Genomic DNA, 25,141 nt, shown 5'->3' with positions numbered 1-25,141 from the left:
TTAAAGATACTTACCGTGGGTCCACATCTGGCAGGCAGGCTCCCCCGTCGACTCTGCCTACTCCTCTCACAGACCAGGATTACCGGCATCGACGGCGAGCACTTCCGGGATCGATTTATCGCGTCTAGACAAGACACGATAAATCGATCCCAGAAGATTGATTGCTTGCTGCTGAACCAGAGGGTGAGTATAGACGTACCCTTAGAGCCCAGTCCAAGACCCATTGGAACCAGTGGAACTGGAGCACATCATTGGGCCACTGCCCTGAGAGCCTTCCTGCTGCCATCCACCCATTCCATCTTTGAACCACACCCAGAGAACATCTTTACATGCTCATTCTTCATACCATCCACTTCCTTGCCCTTGTGTCCCACTCCAGCATCAAGTTGCGGAACTTACTGCCATCTGCAGAGGGCAGGGAGCCCTAGTGGGCCAGTCTGTATTCCATTCTGGTTCCATGGTGCACAGGGGATTTTAGTTGGCAGTTCCTTCACGGAGCCATGAGCATGGACATGTACCTGGCATGGTTCACAGAATCCCCAGACACCTGTTCCTTCTGCAGCAAGAGGGAAACTCTGGCACATGCCTATGTAGCATGTGTCAGGCTGCAGCCACTCTTCTGACTCCTCCAGAACCAATTACTGAGGATCCGGCTGCACTTTTCCCCTCACATGTTTGTCTTTGCACATCCCACCCATGTCCCCACAAGGTCAAGACGAGACCTCCTTGTCAATCTCCTCCTGGTGCTGGCCAAGGTGGCCATCCATCACACCAGGAGGAGGAAGATGGATGGGGGAGGGATACTCTGTGACTGTGGGGCTTATTTCCAGTTCCTGGTCAAATCACATCTCCATGAAGCGTTCCTGTGGGCAGTGTCCATTGACTCCTTAGCTGCCTTTGAGGAGCAGTGAGTGCTGTCGAGGGTTCTCTGCTTAGTGTCCCCTTCTGGTTCCTGGATTTTTAACCTTTGCTCTCACTCTCATTCATGTTTTATTATTTGTTGCCTCAATAATTCATTTGTGGTCTGAGTTCAGTGGTTCTTCCCCCTGGGGTGAGGGGGTGGGTATTTAGTTCTAAGTGAGCGTAGGTCCACTCATCCCAGTACCCGCAATAGGTAGATTGTCACCATTGATTTCAATAGGCATTTATGAGAGGTTTTTCAGAGGAGCCAATCCCCTGGTCTTGGTTTTCAAATAAAAAAATGAAACCGTATCAAATTGACTATAAAAGGAGTAGATCTCCTAAGGAAAAGCGTTTTGTAGTTCCAAGGTGGATTCCCACCCAACAACCCACTCCATCCTCCATGCCACCATCCTACCAGGATAAACCTGGAGAAACATAATAATAATACCTTCTTGTTATACAGCACTTTTCATCAGTAGATCGCAAAGGGCTTTACAAAGAAGGCCAGTATCATTATTCCCATTTTATAGATGTGGACTCTTCACAGCTGAGTGTATTCTGAAGGTCACTAAACCTAGCCTCTGGCAAACTAATGAGGCAAGTGGTTGAATTACAAGGCCAAGGACCCCTCACCAAAAATGCCCTGCTACCTTTCCCATCCTCTTCAAAGTAGGGAGGTGTCTGTTAATGGGAACAAAATGGATGATTGTAAAGGCAGCACATGGGGAAAGACGCAGTTTCTCAAGCAGCTCATTTTGTTTTTCATACGTTAAAACCAGCCCTTTGGACTTCACTCTGTAATCAGCTGTCTGGCAGCGCAGAACTCATGTGCTCCTGGCAAGAAAACTGAGCCATTGTGCTCTGCACTAGCTCTAGTTTCCAAATGGTTTGAAGGTTTAATTCCATGCAGAGCACGTTGCAGAAATCAAACCTCAAGGTGACAGATAATCATAGAGAGGTCCTTATCCAAGAGAAAAGGACACAACCTTCTTGCCAGTCACAGCTAACAAAGAGCTTGGCAGAGCAGAGGTAACAAAAACAGTCTCTGTATTTCATATATTGTGTGTTACTTGATAGAGGGCAACGCTCTTTTGGACTTTCTTTGTATGATCTGAATGGGGATTTGAACTATTGGGTAAATTTTTCATTATTATTCCTTAATACATTTAAGGATATTTTGGTTTATTAGAGCAAATTAATCCATTTCAGGTTTCTCTTTATTCATCATAAAAACATAAAAGGAGGCACAAGTCCAATTTTTCCACATGTGCAGGTCACCTTTCATATGTATTATAGCTCATTTGAAGATTCATAAGACATATGTTTGCACATTGTGATTCCATTCGTAACATGTTTAGAATGATAATCCTTAGAAACAATAAGTATTCTATAAGTAGATGTTTTGAAATCTCAGCTACTTTGCTTATTTTTTAATATAGAAAAAAGCATGTAACCTGCATTAGGAAGTAATATAAAAGACTCAAAAGGCAGTTAATTGTTGACAGTTTTATAATTTTAAAATAGCCAAATGGGTGTTTGTTTGTTTTTTAATGTACTCCTGACCTGAGAACTTGTGTGCCATATTTCAGCTAGCAGCACATTTTTAAGGCGAGGTTATAAACTCCCTATCTTCCAGGCATAGCTGTAATTATATTTGATCCCAGACTTGGATTTATTCTCTACCTCAACTTGCATCTGTAAAGAATGAGCAGGTTGGCTCTGTATTTCCACTTGTAGAGTGGCAATGGGGAATGCAGGTTAGGAGAAATCACTGCTTTCTTTAGAAGTGATGAACTAACTTTTCACAGTCTAAGGCCTTGGCTACACTTGGAAATTCGCAGCACTGCCACGGCAGCGCTGTGAAGCGCAAGTGTAGTCCACCTCTCCGAGGGGAATAGCTTGCAGCGCTGCGAGTGAGCGTGCAGCACTGCAGGCGCTGATTACACTGGCGCTTTACAGCGCTGCACTCGCTGCGCTCAGGGGGGGGGGGGGTGTTTTTTCACACCCCTGAGGGCAGCAAGTGCAGCACTGTGAATTGCCAGTGTAGCCAAGGCCTTAAGCTCTGTAACAATTACAAGCCTGAACACTGTCTACTTCTTTTTGACTGACAAACTGGATTTTACTACCTAGGCCTTTGTCACTCAGGACGTCAGTATGGAATGGCTTTGTTAATTAAATCAGTTCCAGTGTCAAGGAACTTCATCTGGGACAGATGAAAGATAATCTGAGATGGCAAGCAGCCAGGAAATTAAAGATACAAAAGTTCAAGGTGTACATGTTTCTCAAACTTTTTAAAGAGACTGGTAACCTTATAGTCTTTCTACTTTGGGACTTTAAGTTTGTTCCCTTAGCCACAATCAGGACCGGCTCTGGCTTTTTTGCCGCCCCAGGCAAAAAAGTCTCCCGCCGCCCCCCGCGGAGAGAGCGGCAGGGGAGGGCGCCAAGCCCAGCCGCGGGCCCACTCTCCCCGATTGGCCGGAGCGCCGGGGGGAGGGCGGCGAGCCCGCCGCGGCTCCGCTCTCCCTGGCCGCCAGAGCACCAGGAGGAGGGTGGAGAGCCCGGCAGAGGCTCTGCTCTCCCCGGCGGTGAGCCCGCCGCGGCCCCGCTCTCCCCGACCGGCCGGAGCGCCGGGGGGAGGGCGGCGAGCCCAGTCGCGGCCCCGCTCTCGGGCCGGAGCGCCACGCCACCCCCCTCCAGGTGTCACCCCAAGCAAATGCTTGGTGGGCTGGTGCCTGGAGCCGGCCCTGACCACAATTATATATGGAGATATACTTATCTCATAGAACTAGAAGAGACCTTGAAAGGTCATTGAGTCCAGCCCCCTGCCTTTGCTAGCAGAACTAACTACTGATTTTTGCCTTAGATCCCCAAATGGCTCTCTCAAGGATTGAACTCATAACTCTGGGTTTAGGAGGCCAATGCTTAAACACGGAACTATCCCTTCTTGTATTAGAATCAAAGTCACTTATTGTTCTATTTGTGGGTGTGTGAAGGTAATACTCAAATCTTTTTTTTTTTTTTTTTTCATTTTGCAGACATACTTATAATTTCTTGGTGATTCCTTATCTTTTAGTACAAAGCACCACTCCAATATTAAATATTTGAAAAAAATAGCCTCTAAAGTTCTCTTTGGGCTATTTCTTGTTGAAACTTTCTATAAGCTGTGCTGATAGTTAATTATTTGCACTGGAATGAATGTGCATGTTTGTGCTTCTCTTGTTAATGTTTTATACATAAAATGATGGGCCTGATTCTCTTTCCCTGAATGCTGTGCAGCCATCTATACCAGTGCAAAGTGACTGCAAAATACTGCCACATCAGAATAAAAAAACTTCATCACGTCACTATGGGCTAGAGTCACAAAGGGATTTAGGCAATGTGACACTGATCATGGCAACCCCTAACTTTTCAGTGCTTAGGAAAACACTGAAACAACACTGCAATTCACAAATGTTAAGCATCTAGGATCCCTATCCAATGCTTGGAGAGAGACTGGCCAGCATGTTAAGTGGGGAGCTGCCTAAGCTAGCCAATGGGAGATGCTGATGAGAGGGATGTATGCTAAGGCCCGCTCCCTCACAGTGATAGGCACCTAAGTCCAGGCTGCAAGGAGGTGCCTAGCTCTGCTAGTGATCCATGAATGGGAATGCCTCTTCTGGAGGCAGGTGGCTTAGTCATCTAAGGCATTTCTTGTGAGAATGAGTTAAGCAGTTGCCTCATTCCACACAAAATGGCTGCAGGAGGAGGTGCCACCACCTGTTTTATAGCTTTTAGCCAAGAGGTTAGAGCACTTGCCTGAGATGTAAGTAGGGTGACCAGATGTTCCGATTTTATAGGGACAATCCTGATTTTAGAGTCTTTTTCTTATGTAGGCTCCTATTACCTCCCCCCCCACCACCTGGTTTTTCACATTTGCGGTCTGGTCATCCTAGATGTAAGAGACCCAGGTTCAGTTCCCCCTGTGAGCCAGATGGAAAGAAAGGATTTGATCGGGGTGTCCTAGGAACATATGCTAACCACTGAGTTATGGGATGTTCTGATATGGGGACTGCCTCAGTTTCTCCTTCTCACGTAAGTTGTTCCATTGTGGATCAATAATGAAAGAGTAATTGGAGCACTGGGGCTGGGCACCAGGATCTCCCACCTCTGAGGAATGTTCCTTAACCAGCAGACTACAAAGTCATTTGCTCACTCTTGTTCTCTTTTTTCTCTAACCCAATGACTCTTTAATTATTTACCTCCAAATAATGGCTTGTAGTAGCTGACCACAGACAGAGAGAGGCTAGAATAACAATTGGGGAAGGAGGTGCCCTATGCCCATTTCAGATGATTTCTCCCTGCCCCAGTGTGAATAGTTCATGTCCTAGCCACTGGTCCACTATTTCTATGACTTAGTGGGGCTTTGGGGACTGGCTGGAGAGACTGGCATCAGGGCTTCTAAACAATTTTAAAAAAATAATTTCTCTTCAAGCCACTAATGTCACCAAAAATGTCTGGAGGCTCAGAAGGCTCCTCAAGGGTCAGAAACCCCAGAAGTAATTTTTGTAATGATTTCTTTTTGGGGTGGGAAACACAGCCACTTTTTTTTTAATCATTAGCTAGGAAGAGCTTGTAATGTTTGGATTATTCATGTTCAATTCAAAACTGCCTTGAAATCTAAAAAGGAATGCAAATATTATCCTCTCCACAGCGTCCTAGAAAACACCGCCTTTATTATGCTCAGCAGAATTTATATGTATTCATCTCTTTTAATATGATTTAGCCCACAATTTTCAAAAATTTATCCAGATGTGGAACTCACTCTCTATGTGCAGCCTTAGTGCACAGTACATTCAAAGGTCTATACAAGGCTAAACAGGCATTGCTATGCACACATTCCAGTTATTGCTTATGGGTGAAATTTACCTCCATACCAAAGGGCAGAACAAAGCTTTTACACCACGTAAGCTCTATTTTGGGGATGTAAGTGGGACTTAAGCTTGCATGGTTGACTTGTGCTGGCCTTTTGCATATGGAGGATATTTACCCTGTGTTAATAAGCAATACGTACTATTCATGGGGGGGAGGGGTAAATCATCTACATTCATGATGTGATATGAATGTATGCTACATGATAGATGCCACATGCATGGTAGGTGGGATGAAACGGTCCAGAGTCAGATAGTTTGTATTGAGTGTGCTGTATGAATATATCTCAAATATACTTCAAACTCACAAAAGCAATGGAAAATTTACTACCTACACACACATTATTAATGCACACAGTGAACCTTGCTGCTCATCTCTGGGTTACACCAGTAATATAAAATCCCATCAAGTTATTATTACACAATCTTTCCTGCAAAAATGATACTTTACTGCGGTAATCATTTTCCTCCAGGAGACTGCACTCGAAGCTTTCATCTCCATTACTTGTGATTTATAAAGTAGGCTTTGCACACACACCAAAAGCTTTCCCGTGACCTGCTGCAACACAATTAATGGAAGCTGTAATAAGCATGGATGGGTGAATTCAACCTCTCTAGTTATGAACTTACTCAAACAATGTATATTTCAAAGTTTGACATGAACTAAAGTACTGTTGGGTTCCTGCTTTGCTCAGGAAAAAAAGAGTGGGAGCTGGGAAGGGTAGGGAGAAAAAATAGGGTGAAAATGAAGTAGAAGAAGAGGTGCAGTGTAAAATAAAAACAGTTAGAGGGAGTCTAACTGTGATACTCTTAGCCCCCCCCACCTCGCCATATAAATACACTTTAAACAGGACACTCATTTGGGCACAAGCTTCCCTTTAGCTAGAAAAACACATTGGCATTGTTTCTAAAACCTGATCACCCTATGGAACATAAAGGGCTTAAAATAGTGGGAAAAGTCTTGTCAACCTCAAACTTAGACTTTGATTCTGTCATGAGAAACACGTGAACAGGCTCGTGTTTCGAACGGACAAATGCAGAGCCCCATTGAAATCAATGGGATTCTGCACTGGTGCAGGGGTCTGCCTGTGTGGTTCTTACTGAAGCATCAGGGCCTAATTTGGAGGGGGGGGAAATATATTTTGTGAGAGTTATTAACCTAAGACACCCTTAATGATAAGGTCTGCTGTTAGCTCGGTGCTCTGTATTCATGAAGCTTTCATGACAAAGTCAAATTGAATGGAATGCAATAAAAGTTCTGCTAGACATGGTGTTCTGCATTTCCTGCTCTGTTCTTCCATCAGGTAATATTGCCCTTCCTCATTATCACCTAGAAAGAAATCCGTGTGGCGAGAGAGAAGTTTATGTGCAGTAATTGCTTATAACAAAGCTAACTATGCTAAAGAGGAAGTATCACTTAAAGCAGCCCACTCATTTTAAGGCTTGTCATGTTCATTGTTTAACCTCTGTAAAACCAACAGATTTTGTTTGAAGCTTACTGAATCACCTCCAGCTTTGTAATAGTTCCATTGCTATGCTAACAATTCACATGCCGCCAGGCTTACAATCTCTTATAAGGGGCATCCCCCGTTCTTCAGTATTATATTTTAAGATACAATTTGGAATTAGGTACCAGGAAGAAGTCTGTGATTGCCTTTAATTAAACCCTCCTTTGGGAGTGGGCTCCATGTAGGACGGTTCGGTAGGCATTCATGAGGGTGACATTGTTAGTTATGGAAAGGAAGGAGCGCCATTTTTCTTTACTTTCTTGTAGCCTCTTTTGCATTTTGGGTATTTTATTAACTTTATTTGTGCGCTTCCCCCGTTGAAATTGATAGACAGAGGCCTGAGTAGGGAAGGCTTAGTGATGGATCTTAGTGAATAAGTAAACAATATGTTTCGCAGAGCTGCAGCTCAAGGCCAAGGTGGCTTAGAGGCATAAAGGCCTAGTTTTCTTGTTTAACTGGGGTGCTGGATTTCAACAGTTAAGGCAGGATGGTGACAGCTAAATGGATAGACCTTTATTATTGCCATGAGTAGTAGCAGTGTGCACCTGATCCAGTGGCATTAGTGAGAAGGGCTCGTAACCCCTGCAGTTGTGGGGTTTTATTTTGTGTTTGTGTGTGTGTGTGTGTGTGTGTGTGTGTGTGTGTGTGTGTGTCTTACACTGCTACTAACACGTGAACTGAATATCTGAGTGTAAGCGATTGCATATTTCAAATCACCATTCGTTACGCCTCTCAGTACTAAGAAATTACTCAGATGGAAAAATAACAGCAGTTACATTTTCCATGACATGTATTGTTCCAGCTGTATAAAGATACACTGTATATGAGTATATGTATATAGAATGTTACAGGCTTGACCACTTGTATGCTGTTTAGAATACGCAAAAGACAATACATATTCTCCTTTGCATGATGTTCATTGCGTCCTTTGCATCAGTTGAATATATACTGTATTCAATTTCAGTAAGTTTCTGTGTGTGTACAGAAAACTATTGCAAAAGGAAACAATGTACATAACTGAAAGGGGAATAGAAATGGTTGTTACACTGAGTATTTTAAATAGAATACAAATATATATATATGCGTGTGTGTGTACTGTAATGCATATATATGCCCTTCTTTTTATGAAACATATTTACCCATATGCACAGTTAATGTATTTATTATAAATGTGTACAGTAAGAGAGTACTAATTTAATAATTGCAGCTCATTAAAGGGTTAGAAATTGCTCCAACTAAGACTTTATCTCAATGAACACACTTGTTCTTTTACCCTGAAAAGATAAGCTCTTTTCTGGGTCATAAGTTGTATCTCTTTTCCAAGAACATCACCTCCTGCATATCACATGATTATGGTGTGGTATCCAAATTCAACATTTTAAAGAAAGAGAGAGAGAAAGAGAGAGAGAGATCAAGAAGGAAGGAAATTTACCAGCAAATGAAGTAGTTACTGTCTAAATGTTTTCAGCGTTTTGATAAACTAGTTTGTTGCGTGCCAAGGCACATTGCTGAATAGGTGTCAAAAGTCCACTCAGAGTCAATCTAAAAATAACCTCAAAGTACATTCTGTGCCATCTTTTTGTTGATTTTAGCAGTTCAATATGTTTCAAAACCTGAGCTGAATTTTCATTACATATGGTTGGTAGGATCTCAGACTGTCCGTGGAAAAGGCCAGAGCTCCAATTTTCTGACCTGAATTGTTTTCAACAATGCTGCCATTGCAAGCAGGGTGAAAGGTGCAGCTGCCAGACTCCTAATGTGCAAATGATGAAGAATTTAGCAAATATGTTTGGATTGTAATAAATATACACACAATACAAGGAAAGAAAGAGCATTGAAATTAGGTATGAGGAAATGGTTAGGTGTGTGGTGATTGCCAAAAGATTACCCACTCGGTCTTTCCTACCTTTCTACAGAAGCAACTTAAACAAATCATGAGTCCAGTTCCCTGTAGTGCTGCAGTCCTTTCATGCTGTTCTGGAGGCATAAAGGGGCCACAAAGGAGGAAGGAAGCTCTCAGGGGACACCCCTTCAGATACAGAGCTAACAGAACAGTTCTAGACAGATCCCTCCTTGCATGCCCTCTGGTGTACGGAGAGGTGTGTGTGTGTGTGTGTGTGTGTATTATGGCAGGGAGGGAGTATGGGATTCTCAGCCATTCAAGGTGACAATGCATACATTTGCACCTCACTGAGATTGCCCTCACTTCCACTGGTAGGAAGGCAGTCCTTGGCAGACCTAGAATAGGGTGACCAGATGTCCCGATTTTATAGAGACAGTCCCGATTTTTGGGTCTTTTTCTTATATAGGTTCCTATTATCCCCCACCCCCTGTCCTGATTTTTCACATTTGCTGTCTGGTCACCCTAACCTAGAATAAAAGTGGTGTAAAAGCTAAGCATGTGAACAAAGCAACTGTCAGTCAGGGCTCATGGGTGTATGTAGACATATGGGATTTACCCAGCGGTGTACAATGTTTAATATTCTGGAGGCAACATTTTTTGTGATGACTGGCAGACTATCTTTGTTTTTCTCAGTTTTTTCTTAAGCCTTTGCTAGTTCTCTCAGCCTAACAGCACCTTAAAAAGGTGGAGTGTCAGAGATCTATCAAGAATAGCAGTATTGTGTAAAACCATGGGCTGAACAGCCAGTGGAAAAGGATCAGCTGGCATCTGTCCAGCCTGTCCTTCATTATTTTTGCCAGCACATTCTGAAGTAATGAGAAGTGAGAACAGAAGCATGAAAACTGTCCATAGGCTTGAGAATTGCTTTCCTGCCTCTTGCACTAAAATGCACTGTGTTCTTCTGATATAGTTTCATGTATGTTTGTTATGACTGGAAACTTGTCTTTCCTAAATGATTGCATACATGACCCCAATGTTTTAAGACCCACTGATGAACAACCAGGCTGTCTGCAGACAGAAGAAATAAATGTTTTTAAAGCAGAAAAGCTCTTTTCAAAGCCTGCTGACAGCAAACTTTCAATATATATACATAAAGCATCTCAATCCTTGTGGGTGAGCAGAATATAAATAACTTTTTCAGTACAATGTCATGGTCATATCATATAAGGAACCAGTTGACTCAGAATGGGCTTATTGTGACTAAGTACACCATTGATTCATCCAAATATTATCCTCCTTATGTATATTTATTTCTAAATGGAAAAAGGTGGTAAGAATACTCAGAATCTAATGAAAGTGTCCTGATCTCTATTTTATGGCATCTCTGTACCCAGAACATATTGTTTCTGTTTTAAATAAGGGCAATAAAACCAGGAAAATCCCATTGCGCTAGCTAGGTACAAAGGTCTTGGTTGTAAAACATGAATATCTCCATGAAAAGCAGGGACTATTCCAATTGGATATACAGTAAAATTCCATATTCTATTAGGACAGAACATTATACTTTAGGGATATCGGCGAGGTAACTCGGGCTGCAAACTTACTCTCCTCTCCTCCCTCATTACAGAGTTTTACCTTAACCAAAAGGTACCCAACCCCCACGCACTTAAACATTGCAAAGGCTAAGTTTTGGAACATAATGAGGGGGCAAAATGAGAAAAAAATTCCCTTTCAGGAAGCTTTGAAAGGATGCTGAATGACGTTTTTTCAGCATAAATGTATCGTTTAGATCAGTTTTAGTACAGGTGTCATTTAGATCAGTTTTCTAGTTCAGCATGTCTGATAGGGCATGGTCCAAAGCCCATGGAAATGAGTGGAAAGATTCCCATTGACATTAGTGAGCTCTGGATCAGGCCAATTAAGAATACTTTAAAAGTAATATCAGGGACCGAATCAATGTGAAGTCAACTGGAAATGGACACTCCTCCACCAAGAAGATAATCCCTTGAGTGAGGAAGGATTTAAAAATAAAGATAGAAAATATCCATGCCCTCCATTTGTTTGCTACTCCCACTTGTTGTGTCTTGTCTTGAATTCAATTGGGCAGCGACTTGTTTCTTGCTGAGTTTGCAGGGTGTCTAGCACAATGGTGCCTCCAACCATGATTGGGGCCTTTGCCTACTACTATGATACAAACAAAAGGTCATTTTAAATGATTTTATGGAGCCCTATCATTGAGACCTCTGTTAAATTGTGTTTATTATAGTGGTCCATACAGTACAATGTTGATCTTTTGGTTAAGGCATTGGATTAGGACTCAGGAAATCTGCATTCAGTCCATGGACCAGGTACAGACTCTTCCTTTCTGACCTTCAGCAAATCTCTGTGTGCCTCAATTCACCAGCTGCAGAAGCTGAATAATAATATTTACCTTCTCCCACCCTTTGTCTGTTTTGTCTATTTAGATTGTAAGCTCTTCAGGGCAGCAACTGTCTCTGTTTTTGTTTATACACAGAAGCTAGCATAATGAGGCTCTGATCTCAGCTGGGTTCTTTAGATGCTACTATAGAACAAATAATAATAATAAAACATATTTCTCGGCTACCCCTCTAATGCTTTTATAAACATTCCTAATTTGATCTCACAATGTCTCTCTTCCCCTCCTTTCCCCTCCACGTTTATCTCTCATAAACACTGCCCCTTTCTGCCAAATGTGCTTGGGCCTTTCTTGGAAACCTCTCTTCCTCTGCTGTGGTGTTCGCTTTCTTTATACAGAGAATTGAGAAGCATGCAATTAGTGAAAAGCAAGACAGACCTTGTCAGCTGACATTAGCTTTAGAATGCTGAACAGTCTCCTGATCAAGACTGAGACCATCATTTACTGTTAAATGATTACTGGAAAAAAACCCAACAGGATGACTTCCCAGGTCCTTTCTCTCTCTCTCTTTCTCTCTGTAAATAAAATTAATGGTTGTAACAGTGTATACAATCTGTTTCAATGGATAGTCTCCTTTTCCATAACCTTCACAATATTTGTTTAAATTCTGGCTATGAGGGAATAAGGCGCTAGGGGCCTCAAGGACTGCACAAAGAAACTTAACTATCTCTTAGAGGGAGAGCACCTTCCTAAGAGGATCACAGTGTCTTTTGGTGCAATGTTCTGTTGGCAAAATCCCAGAGGGGGGGCTACATAATGCTATGCCACCTCCCACCTAGTCTTTCTACCATAATGCATGGGTGCATGAGACAGCATTCCTTTCCCCACAACAATATGAATAGGACAGACTAGAACTGAAATTATATTAAGCACAAATATTTTAAACATTTAGTGATTGTAAATGGTCTGTAGAATGCAATAGAGAGGAGTTACACCATTCTCTGGGAACACAGCGATATTGTGCCTTAGGCTCCAGAGTTTCTCTGTGCTCCCAAACAGGCAAGGAACATAGGAATTGTCAGACTGGATCAGACCCAAGGTTGATCTAGCTCAGTATCCTGTCTCTGACAGTGGCTACAATCAGTGTTTCAGAGGAAGGTGTAAGAATCCCACAGTAGTCAGATGGGGGATAAAACTCCCTCACATTAGGTCTCATGCTCATCTCTTAGAGATAGGCCTAAACCCTGAAACATAAGGTTAAAGGGGTTCTCCACCTTTTTCTTTCTGCGGCCCCCCTCCCCCAATATTTTTATTGTAATTAATTATGATAATTCTGGATATTCTTGATATCCACATACATATCCAATCCCTTCTGATTCTTACTAAGTTCTTGGCCTGAGTGATTTCCTGTCGCAATGAGTTCCACAGTCCAATTATGCATTATATGAAAAAAGTATTTCCTTTTGTCAGTTTTGAATTTGCTACCTTTTAATTTCATTGGATGTCCTCTTTTTCTTGTGTTATGAGACAGGGAGAACAGATGTTCCTATTCTATCTTCTCTGTACCATTCATTATTTTACATACCTTATTCATCTCCTTTCTAAGGTAAGCCATTGCAATCTTTCCAATCTCTCTTCATCTGAGAGTTTTTTTTCATACCCTTGGCCATTCTGGTCATCCTTCTCCAAATCTCTTCCAGCTCTGCAATGTTCTTTTAGAAACACAGCCATTTTACAAACAGGTTGACCAGTATGGCACACAGTATTCCAGGTCAGGCTGCACCACTGATTTATAAAAAAGTATGATCAGATTCTCCATCCCATTCCTTTTTCATCCTAACATCTTAGCTTTTTTTTTTAAACCACAGCAGCACACTGAGCTGGTTTTATTGAGCTGCTTACAATGAGCCCAGGTCCCTTTCTTGAGTTGTAGGGGGGCAAGCTACATCCTTCAGGAGGTGCAGCATGCACTTCCTGCTGTGACCAGCTAACTTCATTGGCAGGTGCTGGGTGTGGGACGCGTGCCAGGGATAAGTCTCCTCACACACTATGTCCCCCAATGACACTCCAAGCAAGAACAAGAGTCCAGGTGAGCGTTCCTCCCAGAAGGCAAATGAAGCATGTAATTGGAAATGTTTGCATGTAGTTCACACCTTCCTGGTTCTGTGATCACTAGATGTTCTTTTGCTAACACAGGCTATACTGACAAGGTCTTGGCACGGGCAGCAAAAGCCAAATAAGAGAATTAAAGAAAAGAGACAGAACACAGTTACATAACACAACTCAAACCAATCTTGTACATAAAAGCCTCTCCTAAGATACCAGCTGTCTACAGACAAAGTTCACCAGATAATATTTCACACAGCCTTCAGAAAGGATTTTTCCACCCGATTACTTATCAGCTAGTTCTGAAAGTGAACTTAGTGCTAGTGAAAGATGCCAAATCAACAGCTGTGGGGACTGAAGTCCTCTCTTCACAGACCAGGTACACAGCATGGGCTAGTCGACTTCTTCACCACATGGTTCAGCCCAGAGGGAGCATTTCCAACAGGAGGGAGTTCATTCTCTTTCGAGCTGACAGCTATATGGCCCTCATTACCATAATATCTGGCTGACTCACAATCATTGATGGAATTTATCTTTACAGCAGTCCTCTGAGATAGGGAAATGCTATTTTCATTTTATAGACCGGTGACTGAGATGGAGGATAATGAAATTTTTTGCTCAATGTCACAGAGGAAGTCTAAGCCAGGAGGTGAACTCCAGTCATCCAAGTCCCAGTCTGATGCCATCTCCACTAGACCATCTTTCTTCTATTGGGTTGTCTGCTGAGACTGGCAAATAATGCAAAGTATGAGAATGTTTTGGTGTTGAAGTTTTTTTAATGTGGACATCTGTTAGCTAGCAAAGAGCGGAGACCATCATCTCAGTGCCTATAACTCACTGGATACTAAGGCCTTTTCATCACTGCTGATCAAGGCTGCACTCATTCAAATTGCTGAAAGGCTCCTTATCCCTTTGGCCACTCAGTCCCCCAGCCACTGCTCTTATTTTCTTTTAATTCTTTCCAGGTTTGTTTCCTCCACCAGCCAATAACGCAGCAGAATCCAATTCAGTGAACATAGTTACGATAGTAAAACGCTGCCTATGGAGGAGTGGAGGGAAAATCCCCAAATACTCAGATCACTTCAGTGGCCTATCAATCCTCTGCTCTGAGCAGCTTTTGTGGTGAAGATGCCAGTGGCCACCTATAAGCCCCCTTTTGCCCACACATACTCTGATGCACACTGTCTGCAGTTCAGCTGATCTACCTGCGACTGCTCTCAGCCCCACTCTTTGCCCTGCACTTTAGTCACAGGGCAAAGGAGCCAGCAACAGTAATGAGGGCTGCCAAGCATGCACAAGCTGTGCCAATAGGGCACAGATGAAAGTGCAGCAGCAGGTCATGCTGATCTGTGAGGGTGTGTCAAATATCTATGAGTCTGGGCAGCACTTTGGCGATTAAAGAGCAGCCCAATCATTTCATATGTACATTAGATCTGGGAATGTTTCATGTGTGCCACATACAGGTTTCAGGACAGCATGGTTTTATCCTTATGCACATCTTTTTTTAATAGTACTTCATGTGTATGTGAACATCTCCTGCCTCCCTCAGGAAATACTGCCAGATGCCAGGTTCACAATCCCAGCATCACTGACTGCCAGAATTTACATTACCTACTTCTCTTGGTGGCAGGTGTAATCAATAAGGATGATTGTATCAGCCAACCTTATTCCTTATATGACCATGGTGTGCTGCACCATGCTGCTGGTTATGCCACTAGTTAGGCACTTGTCTGCTTTTAAATGGCACAGTTGCCTGTAAGTTACAGTGTTTGAGCGCAGTCAAGCTCTGCCTTTTTTCCCCTTTGCATCCTGTAGAACAGCGAGGCACCAAACGTGCAGTTCTTCTGTCTGTCTCTCTCACACACTCACAAACCTACATACTTTGCTTCTTCTTAATTTATGGTTTTTTGGTTATACTGGTGAGCAAGTGGGAAAAAAGCCTCTTTTCTCTATATAAACAGTTGCCAGGATCACTCCACATTGCACAGGAATGAATAGGAGTTGGACCCTGCTAATCAGCCAGCCAGATCTCTATGTCCTCAAGGGATGGGGTTCTCCACCTTTTTCTTTCTGCGCCCCCCTCCACCAACATGCCATAAAAATTCCACAGCCCCCTGTGCCACAACAACAGTTTTTCAGTGGGTGAAAAGCCAGGGCCGGCGTTAAGGGGGGAGCAATCAGAGCAATTGCCCAGGGCCCCATGCCACAGGGAGCCCTGCTAAGCTAAGCTGCTCGGGCTTTGGCTTCATCCCCGGGCAGCGGGGCTCAAGATTTGGCTTTCTGCCCTGGGCCCCAGTGAGTCTAATGCTGGCCCTGCTCTTTCATTTATTTTGGTGGATGCCCTGAAACCTGCTCGCAGCCCCCCGCAGTGGGTCCCAGGCTCCTGGTTGAGAACCCCTGCTCAAGGGGATGTGGTCTGGGATGTATTCACTGCTTAGTATGTATGTTTCCATCAGTTCAAACCCTAGATTGAAGATGGTCTGAGCTTTCTCAAAGAAGTAGCAAAGTATCTCCCACCTTTGTGCTTTGGCTTTCCCCTATGAATCCCCTTTCGGCAGAAGACACACTGGACTGCCACACTAAAGCTAACCTGTCCAGAGCAGAATTTTACCCTAATAACTGATCGCTATAAAATACAATTGCCTGGTATTTAGCAGTAATATGGGTAAATTGCTAAGGTAAAGTTACATAAATCATATCTAAATTTGGCAGCAGTAATCAGGTTTTTCTCTGATGTCTACAGTCTGCAACTGTGAAATGTATTACTAACCAAAGCTTCTTGCGGGATGAGTCCCAACTGGATTTCTGTGTTCTATTTGAAGCTTTTTGCAAGCCTGCCTGTCCCAAGATGCTCTCATTTATTACCACTGACAGTTCTTCAGAGCCAGCCTTCATTATAAGAGGATGCCTGTGTGATGCTTTTGTGGGTTTTTCACATTATATGTAACCCTTGCATACACTTTCCCTATTGCTCACTCCAGGAGGAGAAGGAGAGGAAATTACTTTCTGCCAGACACCCTACCCCTCTGGCAGATGGGACCAGATGGAGGAAAATTATAGCCTAATTCTTCCTCCTTCCCATTTCTGGGAGCTTGGGATCTTGTACTTGCATCAGGCCCTAAAGATATTGAAGCTGGCTGCCTGGTTGTCTAGAATTAACACAGCATTCAGTATTGAGGCTGTCAGTCTCTTTTTATGACATGCTTATATTCCAGTTTAACAGGCTGAAACTGTATGTTGGATTTTCCTCCAGTCCCCTATAACATATAACAGCCTACTACTGCTGCCAGCTAATGGAGTTAGTCAAGTGGTCTGTGTTCTGAAGCTAAAGGTCATGGCTTGTTACCCTGCTCATGAGCTACAGTGGACATCATCATTATACCAGCCGTGAAGAGCCTCAGCTCACAGTGACTTTTCTAATTTGTGTCTATTTATTTTAGATTCTGCTCAGGAGCAATATATATCTCATTGTTGTGAGTGTCCCAGCAGGGGACAGCCATCATTCAATCCCTGTTTCAGCATAAGCCAATAAAATACAAACAATTAATCACATAATTGTCATTCTAAGAAACAGCACACACCAACAATGAACCATCACAATGTGAGTTCATTTTATTTTATGGCCAGCTGAGTAGCCATGCATTGCACACCATCTCATTAATTGCCAATGCAATCAGCAAAAACATCCTTTTGAAAAAGAAAGCAAACACCACTTCATTATTTACAGCAAAGTATAATGTACGTAACTTGATAGAAATTAAGTTCTAAACAGTTTTCTAATGTCAATGCTATTTCGTAAGTATTTCATTAATACACAGGGCCATAAACTCTGAGGCTGTACTGGTAATAGGGACAAATGTTAATTGTGTCACATGGAATAGTATATCTGTTCTTATGTGTACAACATGTTAATAACTATGCACTTATTACATTTGTCTCTTTTCCGCTGATGGAGAATAGTGAGTCAGACTTTAAGTGTTCATTGGCTCTGTGAAGCAGTGGGTCTTTATCCAGTGCTACATCAATTAAAAACTAACAAATTCTTCATGGTCATTTTAGAAGAAGATTAACAGTAGAAGTTTGTGAACAGTACCAAAATAGTGCTCTCTTAAAGTAGGAAAACATAGGACCAAATTCAAATAGTATAACTCCATTGAAATCCACAGAATATACAAGGGATGAATTTGGCCTGTATGTGTATGTGTGTCTCAGAGTGGAATGGGAATCTGATGCGCTCCAGGTGGGATGGATGGCAGATTGCAATGCCTGATGGGTAGAGGACACAAAGCACCTAGCATTTTTAATGTCACATGCTCTCTTATACTTTACTTGCTATCTTATTTACCTGCCCTTTTTAGATTCCATCTTGGACTCAGTGAACACCACAAGACTAACAAGACTTTGCAGATTTGTAGGCCTTGATTTACCGCAGAACAATACAGAGCCTCAGAGGAAAAGTTATAGTTGCATACTTCATCATTCTACTTAAGGTAACACTACTTTATTCAAAATGCAGGGAAATATGGTCAAGAAAAGCCACAAAATGTTAACAAAGAGGAAGGAGAAGGGCAGCACTTGTCACTTAATATATTCCATCTGCTGCCACAACCCTAAAGAAAATTTGCTTCAAGCAAGATTAGCTGGAGCTGTGATGGGGCAGTGACACAGAAAATAAATAGATAAGTTGGCCACTCCTAATCCACAGAACAACTTGATTGAGCCAGTGAGTTCCTTATCTGAATCTGCTGGAAATGGAAGAATGACTGCAGGAACTGGGTGAGGTATTTTTCCTGCGAAAAAATTCTGTGCGTGAACTCTTTATCTGTACCTGAATTTTGGAACTTAATTCCAATTTACAGTTGGGGTTAGTGCAGTTGAACCATGGAGGCAACACAGTGTGAGTGCCATGAAAACAAACTAGATTCACTAAAACCTAACACTGAACACATTTATGTCATGATTAAGATTTCATAAATACATGGCAAGGCCCCAGATTGCACAGGGAAACATAGTGTGACAGTGGAGAGGCCTCAGATTCCAGTACACAATAAAAGAGACAAAGAGAGGTTTGACTTTATATTTGTAAAGGCACTCGCCCTCTATGTGTTGGAGGGTTTGCAAAGTGAGTGGCAATGGAGGTTATTAAAAGCTGTGGCTAGCCTGATGGGTGAGTTATTAGTTTAGCTTCATACACCCTGGTGCGGGATCTGAGCATAATAATATCAGCCTGGGCATTCCTGTTATGGGGTTGATATTCTCACTCCTGGAACAGGTAATGGGGATAAGGAAAGAATATTTTGTGACATCTCTGGACAAATTCCCCAGTGCCAAGTAGCGTGTGGAAAAAACATCAGCAATTGCTCTAATTTCCTAGGCTCAGGTAAAATGCTATAATTACATAAGATGAGAAACGAATATAGGCAGCAAAAGTAGGCCACAAGGAATGGAAATTGTGGAACCAAAATAATGTAGCTTGTCTGGGAAGCTGAGCCTGGACCTACAGCTGTGTGCTCAGTGCATCCCCACATGGTGCCCCTTGCCTGTGGTGTTCCCTTTGGTGTTCAGAGCTCTAAGGCTGGGATTTAGTGGCAATAAAGCCATACTTTTTTTAAAATAGTAAGATTATAGAATGGGACGAGAGTGATGAAAACCTCATGGAAAGAAGTAGAAGCTTCCAGATAGGGGAGACAAGGAGGGAGATATTTAACAACATGTAAGGCCACCACAGCTGAATTCTGATCTAGACTAGCTGATTTTTCCTTACAGAACATAGAAGCTTCTAAAAAGACCAGGAGAGGTGAGAAACTTACATGCACTCTTGTTACCTAGTTTACCATTGCAGGACCATAATGTTCTCTGTGGCTTTTTTATGGTGTGGTGTCTCATCACAGTGTTATGCTTTATGTTTATTCTCACTAGTGAAGCTTTGAGTACATAGTTTCCACACAACAAAAGCAAACTTTGCGTAAAGTTCAAGGCATTCTTTGTATCATTCAAATAAGCCTGGCTGTTTGTGGTACAAGCTTTATCCATTTCAATGTACTGATTTAAATAAAAATATTCAGTGTTTGCAAACTTCCAGACTTGAGTAAAAGGCGGCATCTCGGACCCTCTCTTTTGTGGAAGGCTATTATCTGAATGGTTCTTTTTCAAGGAATGATTATGAAAAGTGAGACCAAAGGAGCCAGATAAGATTTGTGCCCTCTCTATGTGAAAGAGGAAGGTGAACCCCATGCTCCAGGACAGAAGGAGGATCCTCATTGTCATTTTCTAATGTATTGTTTGTTAAGCACCAGCCATGTGCTCAGCATTGTACAGGGTAAACAGCAAGACACTGTCAGGCTAACCCGATCTCTTACGGAGATGGAGGAGGTGTCTGTTGTCTGATTTGGGCCGGCACCAGTTACAAACAGTGCCAGCCAGCATTGTTCAGGTTTGGCCACTATCTACCAAAGCCAAGGGGTCTATAATCCTCATGCTTAATGCCAGTGCTGTGATAATAGGTCCCCAAAGAGAAAATATTGCATCAAAGAGAAACATGTTAATGATAGAGGCCTTTGAAAAGACACAGCGTGGAAGTTTTCACTTGGCACCCACCAAGCTCACATCTGTACAGCCACCACTAGTTCACACCAACATCTTTTCCCTTCTTGCGCCTAATGTCTCTCTGACACAATTACTATTGTTATTATTTCTTAAGAACATAAAAACGGCCATTCTGGGTCAGACCAAAGGTCCATCTAGCCCAATATCCTGTTTTCCGACAATGCCCAATGCCAGGTGCTCCAGAGGGAATGAACAGAACAGGTAATCATCAAGTGATCCATCCCGTCGCCTATTCCCAGCTTCTGGCAAACAGGCTAGAGACACCATCCCTGTCCATCTTGGCTAATAGCAATTGATAGACCTATCATCCATGAACTTATCTAGTTCTTTTTTGAACCCTGTAATAGGCTTGGCCTTCACAACATCCTCTGGCAAAGAGTTCCACAGGTTGACTGTGCGTTGTGTGAAAAAATACTTCCTTTTGTTTGTTTTAAACATGCTGCCTATTAATTTCATTTGGTACCCCTAGTTCTTGTGTTATGAGGAGGAGTTAATAACACTTCCTTAGTGATTTTATAGATCTCGATCATATCTGCCCTTAGTCATCTCTTTTCCAAGCTGAAAAGTCCCATTCTTATTAATCTCTCCTTATATGACAGATGTTCCATATCCCTAATCATTTTTGTTGCCCTTTTCTGAACCTTTTCCAATTCCAATATACTGTATCTTTTTTTAGATGGGGTGACCACATATGCACGTAGTATTCAAGATGTGGGCATACCATAGATTTATATAGAGGCAATATGATATTTTCTGTCTTATTATCTATCCCTTTCTTAATGATTTCCAACATTCTGTTTGCTTTTTTGACTGCCACTGCACATCGAGTGGATGTTTTCTGAGAATTATCCACTGACTCCAAGATCTCTTTCTTGAGTGGTAACAGCATATTTAGACCCCATAATTTTATATGTATAGCTGGGATTATGTTTTCCAATGTGCATGACTTTGCATTTATCAACATTGAATTTTAGCTGCCATTTTGTTGCCCAGTCACCTAGTTTTGAGAGATCCTTTCGTAGCTCTTCGTAGTCTGCCTGGGACTTAACTATCTTGAATAGTTTTAAATCATCTGCAAATTTTGCCACCTCACTGTTTATCCCTTTTTCCAGATCATTTCTGAATATGTTGAATAGGACTGGGCCCAGTACAGACCCCTGGGGGACACCACTATTTACCTCTCTCCATTCTGAAAACTGACCATTTATTCCTACCCTTTGTTTCCTATCTTTTAACTAGTTACCACGCCATAAAAGGACCTTCCCTGTTATCCCATAACAGCTTACCTTGCTTAAGAGCCTTTGGTGAAGGACCTTGTCAAAGGATTTCTGAAAATCTAAGTACACTATATCCTCTGGATCCCTCTTGTCCACATGCTTGTTGACCCCCCTCAAAGAATTCTAGTAGATTGGTGAGGCATGATTTCCCTTTACAAAAGCTATGTTGACTCTTCCCCAACAAATTATGTTAATCTATATGTCTGACAATTTTGTTGTTTACTATTGTTTCAACCAGTTTTCCCAGTTCTGAAGTCAGGTTTAAAGGCCTGTAATTGCCAGGATCACCTCTGGAGCCCTTTTTAAAAATTGTCGTCACATTAGCTATCCTCCAGTCATTTGGTACAGAAGCTGATTTAAATGATAGGTTACAGACTACAGTTAGTAGTTCTGCAATTTCACATTTGAGTACCTTCAGAACTCTTGGGTGAATACCATCTGGTCCTGGTGACTTATTACTGTTTAGTTTATCAGTTCCAAAACCTCCTTTAATGACACCTCACCTTAACAGTAGAGATGGTCAGGAAATGAGATTCCATTTTTGCAAAAAGTTTTTTGAATTAAAACTACTTTTTGAAAAAAAATTCCTTTTTAGCACATTTTTCTGACCAGCTTTATTTTCTGGTAATGCCTCAAATGTGCCAGGTGCTGTACAAACTCAAAAGGAGGCACAGTGCCTTCCCCAAAGAGCTTACAGTCTAGAAAAACAAAACAGACAGAGAAATGGGTTGTAAAGGAAAGAGAACAACAATCAAGTAAGGAGGCCCAGAGTGATTAGCACATGCCCCAGTGATGTCAAATTCTAAGTCCACCTTTACATAAACAGCCTTTCTGAGTTACTTTGTAACCTCCTTTGGCTATAGCTGAGGATCAGGGCCTATATTCCTACTTTGAGAAGGGGAAATCCTGTGCCCATTGCCCAGGTTAGGTACCCAGACTAGATGCTGATTGGTTTCTTCAGAGTTTGTGGGGGTGGGGTGGGGGAAGGTTACACTATAATTTCAGGGCTGCAAAAGCCCCTAGAGCCACTGGGCCCCCTTCACAGAGGGAAGTGCCTGACCAATCCAGGGGTCTCCTCCCTAAACCCCAAATCTTCCCTCTGTATTAATGCACAGGGAGCCCCTTTGCAGCACAGCTCAGCAGTGTAGTATCAATCACAGGTAAATCTGGCTATGTTAAACTAGACTATTGTAAACAATAATAGTAGAAGAATCAAATGCACATGAATTCATCTTACTGTGGACCTTGAGAAGTAACTTTTAGAGTGGTAGTTTATACAATTAATATGAAGCTAAAGTTTGATGAATCATAGGCATAGGTTCACAATTCATTTTGAAAGATGCCAATAGAACATTATACAGACTCAAGGTTCAGAATTCAGAATTGTTTACATTTATATGTCACATGCCAAAACAGCTGTTAACCTTACAGGAAGTCTCTTGCTAGGTTATAAACCCAGGAATATCTATAACAAGAATACCTGAAATGTACAAAGGGTCACTCACCTCACAAAGAAACAGGAAGTAATTGCAAGATGTCTGAGGAGGGACTTGTATTAAAGAAGGTAAAGGGAACATGATGCTTTAGGTGACTAATGTTTTATTATGTTTGTACAAGGGCACAGTAACATTACAGAGTGTACAGTAATCCAGTCGGTTCAGTAGTTTAAAGTGAACTGATATGTTCTCCCAAAATGCATGTGTGAAAGCCAGATACAAGGGAAAACTGACAAGTGAACTTTTCCATTCTTTTTGAGAGAGTGAATGAAATAGGAGTTGGTACAATGAAATTAATACATTCAGGATAAAATAGGGACAATGACCGAGTATAGAGTATGATTTTTTTATATAATAATTTTAAAGTATTTTGCAATCCTGACTCTTTAAAATTCTTCCTGCCCATCCAGGGTGAATTATATTGAATAATACTGAGTGCCTGTAGGAAGTACACTTCCTTGCTGTAAGACAGGAGGAATTTTAAAGGGCCAGACTGTGAATGTACATTGTGCTCTAAAACCACTTAGAAGACAAGATCTTTGCCTTGAAGAGTTTACAGTCTAATTCAGACACATACAATACACACTTCTAATGCAAAGAGATGCAGGTACTGAGTGTATGAAATAAATGTGTTTTAAGGAGGGATTTAAAGGATAAAAGGAAAGTTACTTGATGCATGAGGAAAGGGAGATCGTTCCAGGTATAAGTAAAAACATGGAGGAAGTGCAAATGCAACAGCAGGAAGAGGACACAAAGGAGCAATTATCCAGAAGGTAGGGCTATGTAGCAAGCAAGATGGAGGGTAGCCAGAATTGAAAGTAGGGCTATAGCCAGGGACAGAGTTGTGTGGACAAAAGACTTACACTTGTTATAGAAAAGGAAAAGGTGCCAGAGAAGAGATGTGGAGAGGAGGTGGAAGTGGCCAGATGACATGACCAGATTTTTACAATGGGGATGGAGAGGAAAATGAACATTTTAAATATGTTGTAGAGGGGGGGAAGTATCATGACTGTTTGAAATGCCAGTGGAGCATCAGAATAGATGCTGGAAGGACAGTGAGAGATATGAAACTGGACAGTCGGGGTGAGGCTGACTCAATTTGTGAGTCATCATACAGGTAGTAGCTGAAATTAATGGAGCAGATGAAGTCATTCAGACATGTTTAGAGGGGAATCTCTCGTACATCATCCTCCTTGACCTCTCAGTTGCTTTGACCAACCTTACGTCTTGAAATCTTGTCCTTTCTCAGTTTTCAAGCCTGTCCTCTTCCTACCTCTGATTATTCCTTCAGTGTATCCTTGATAGATACTCCTCTTCCTCCTTCCCATTTTGTGTGTGATTTCCACAGGGCTCTACCCTTGCACCCTCCTCTTTCTGGGTGACCTTATCTGTTTAGATGGCTCCAGCTGCAGTCTTTACATTGACTCAAAAAATCTCTCTCTCTATTTGAGACATGTCTCCCAAACCTCAGCCTCTTTTTCTCTCTCTCTCTGATATCTCCTCATGGATGTCTTCCCATTAACTTAAGCCAGGGATTCTCAAACTGGGGGTCGTAACCCCTCGGGGAGTTGCAAGGTTGTTACATGGAGGTCATGAGCCAGGCCGGGTGCGGGACTGACAGCCCCAATTCCCCATTAAATTAAAACCCCATTTTTTATTTATAAAGGGGGTCACACACACAGGCTTGCTGTGTGAAAGGGGTCACCAATACAAAAAGTTTGAGAACCATTGACTTAAGCTCACCATGATCAAAACTTGTTTTTCTTCCCATTCACTCCATACCCCGCTATTTCTCTTCGGCTGTTGACAAAACCATCATCCATCCCTGTTACTCAAGCCAGTGACCCGGGTGTCATCCTTTGCTTCTGTCCTCCCTCTAGCTTCACATGTCCAAATTGTGTCCAGGTTTTGTTGCTTCTTCCTCCACAACATTTACAAAGTAGAAACATTTCTTTCATTGGCGGTGGGTGGAGCCCAGCTTTGGGGTGGCTAGACCATGGCTCTGTCCCTTATGTCCCCACCCCACCCTTGAAGCTGGAGCCCCAAGACCCCCTCCCCCCGCAGCTGGAATAACGAGCCCCCCTCCACCCAGAGGAGCCCCAAGTGCCCCACCCCCTT

General features: G+C 42.3%; 1 long non-coding RNA gene across 1 annotated transcript in view; it reads left to right on the top strand.

Moving 5' to 3' along the window:
• The first annotated feature begins 1,786 nt into the window (after positions 1-1,786).
• LOC128835067 (uncharacterized) overlaps positions 1,787-25,141 on the top strand; it is an 81,971-nt gene continuing 58,616 nt past the window's right edge. Inside the window, exons 1-2 of the long non-coding RNA XR_008444564.1 lie at positions 1,787-1,932; positions 18,003-18,134. This is a non-coding gene — a long non-coding RNA (uncharacterized LOC128835067). The remainder of the gene's footprint in view (positions 1,933-18,002; positions 18,135-25,141) is intronic.

The sequence above is a fragment of the Malaclemys terrapin genome, chromosome 3 (genome assembly GCF_027887155.1).
Source record: "Malaclemys terrapin pileata isolate rMalTer1 chromosome 3, rMalTer1.hap1, whole genome shotgun sequence".
NCBI lineage: Eukaryota > Metazoa > Chordata > Testudines > Emydidae > Malaclemys > Malaclemys terrapin.
This window is presented reverse-complemented; position numbering and strand designations above follow the sequence as displayed.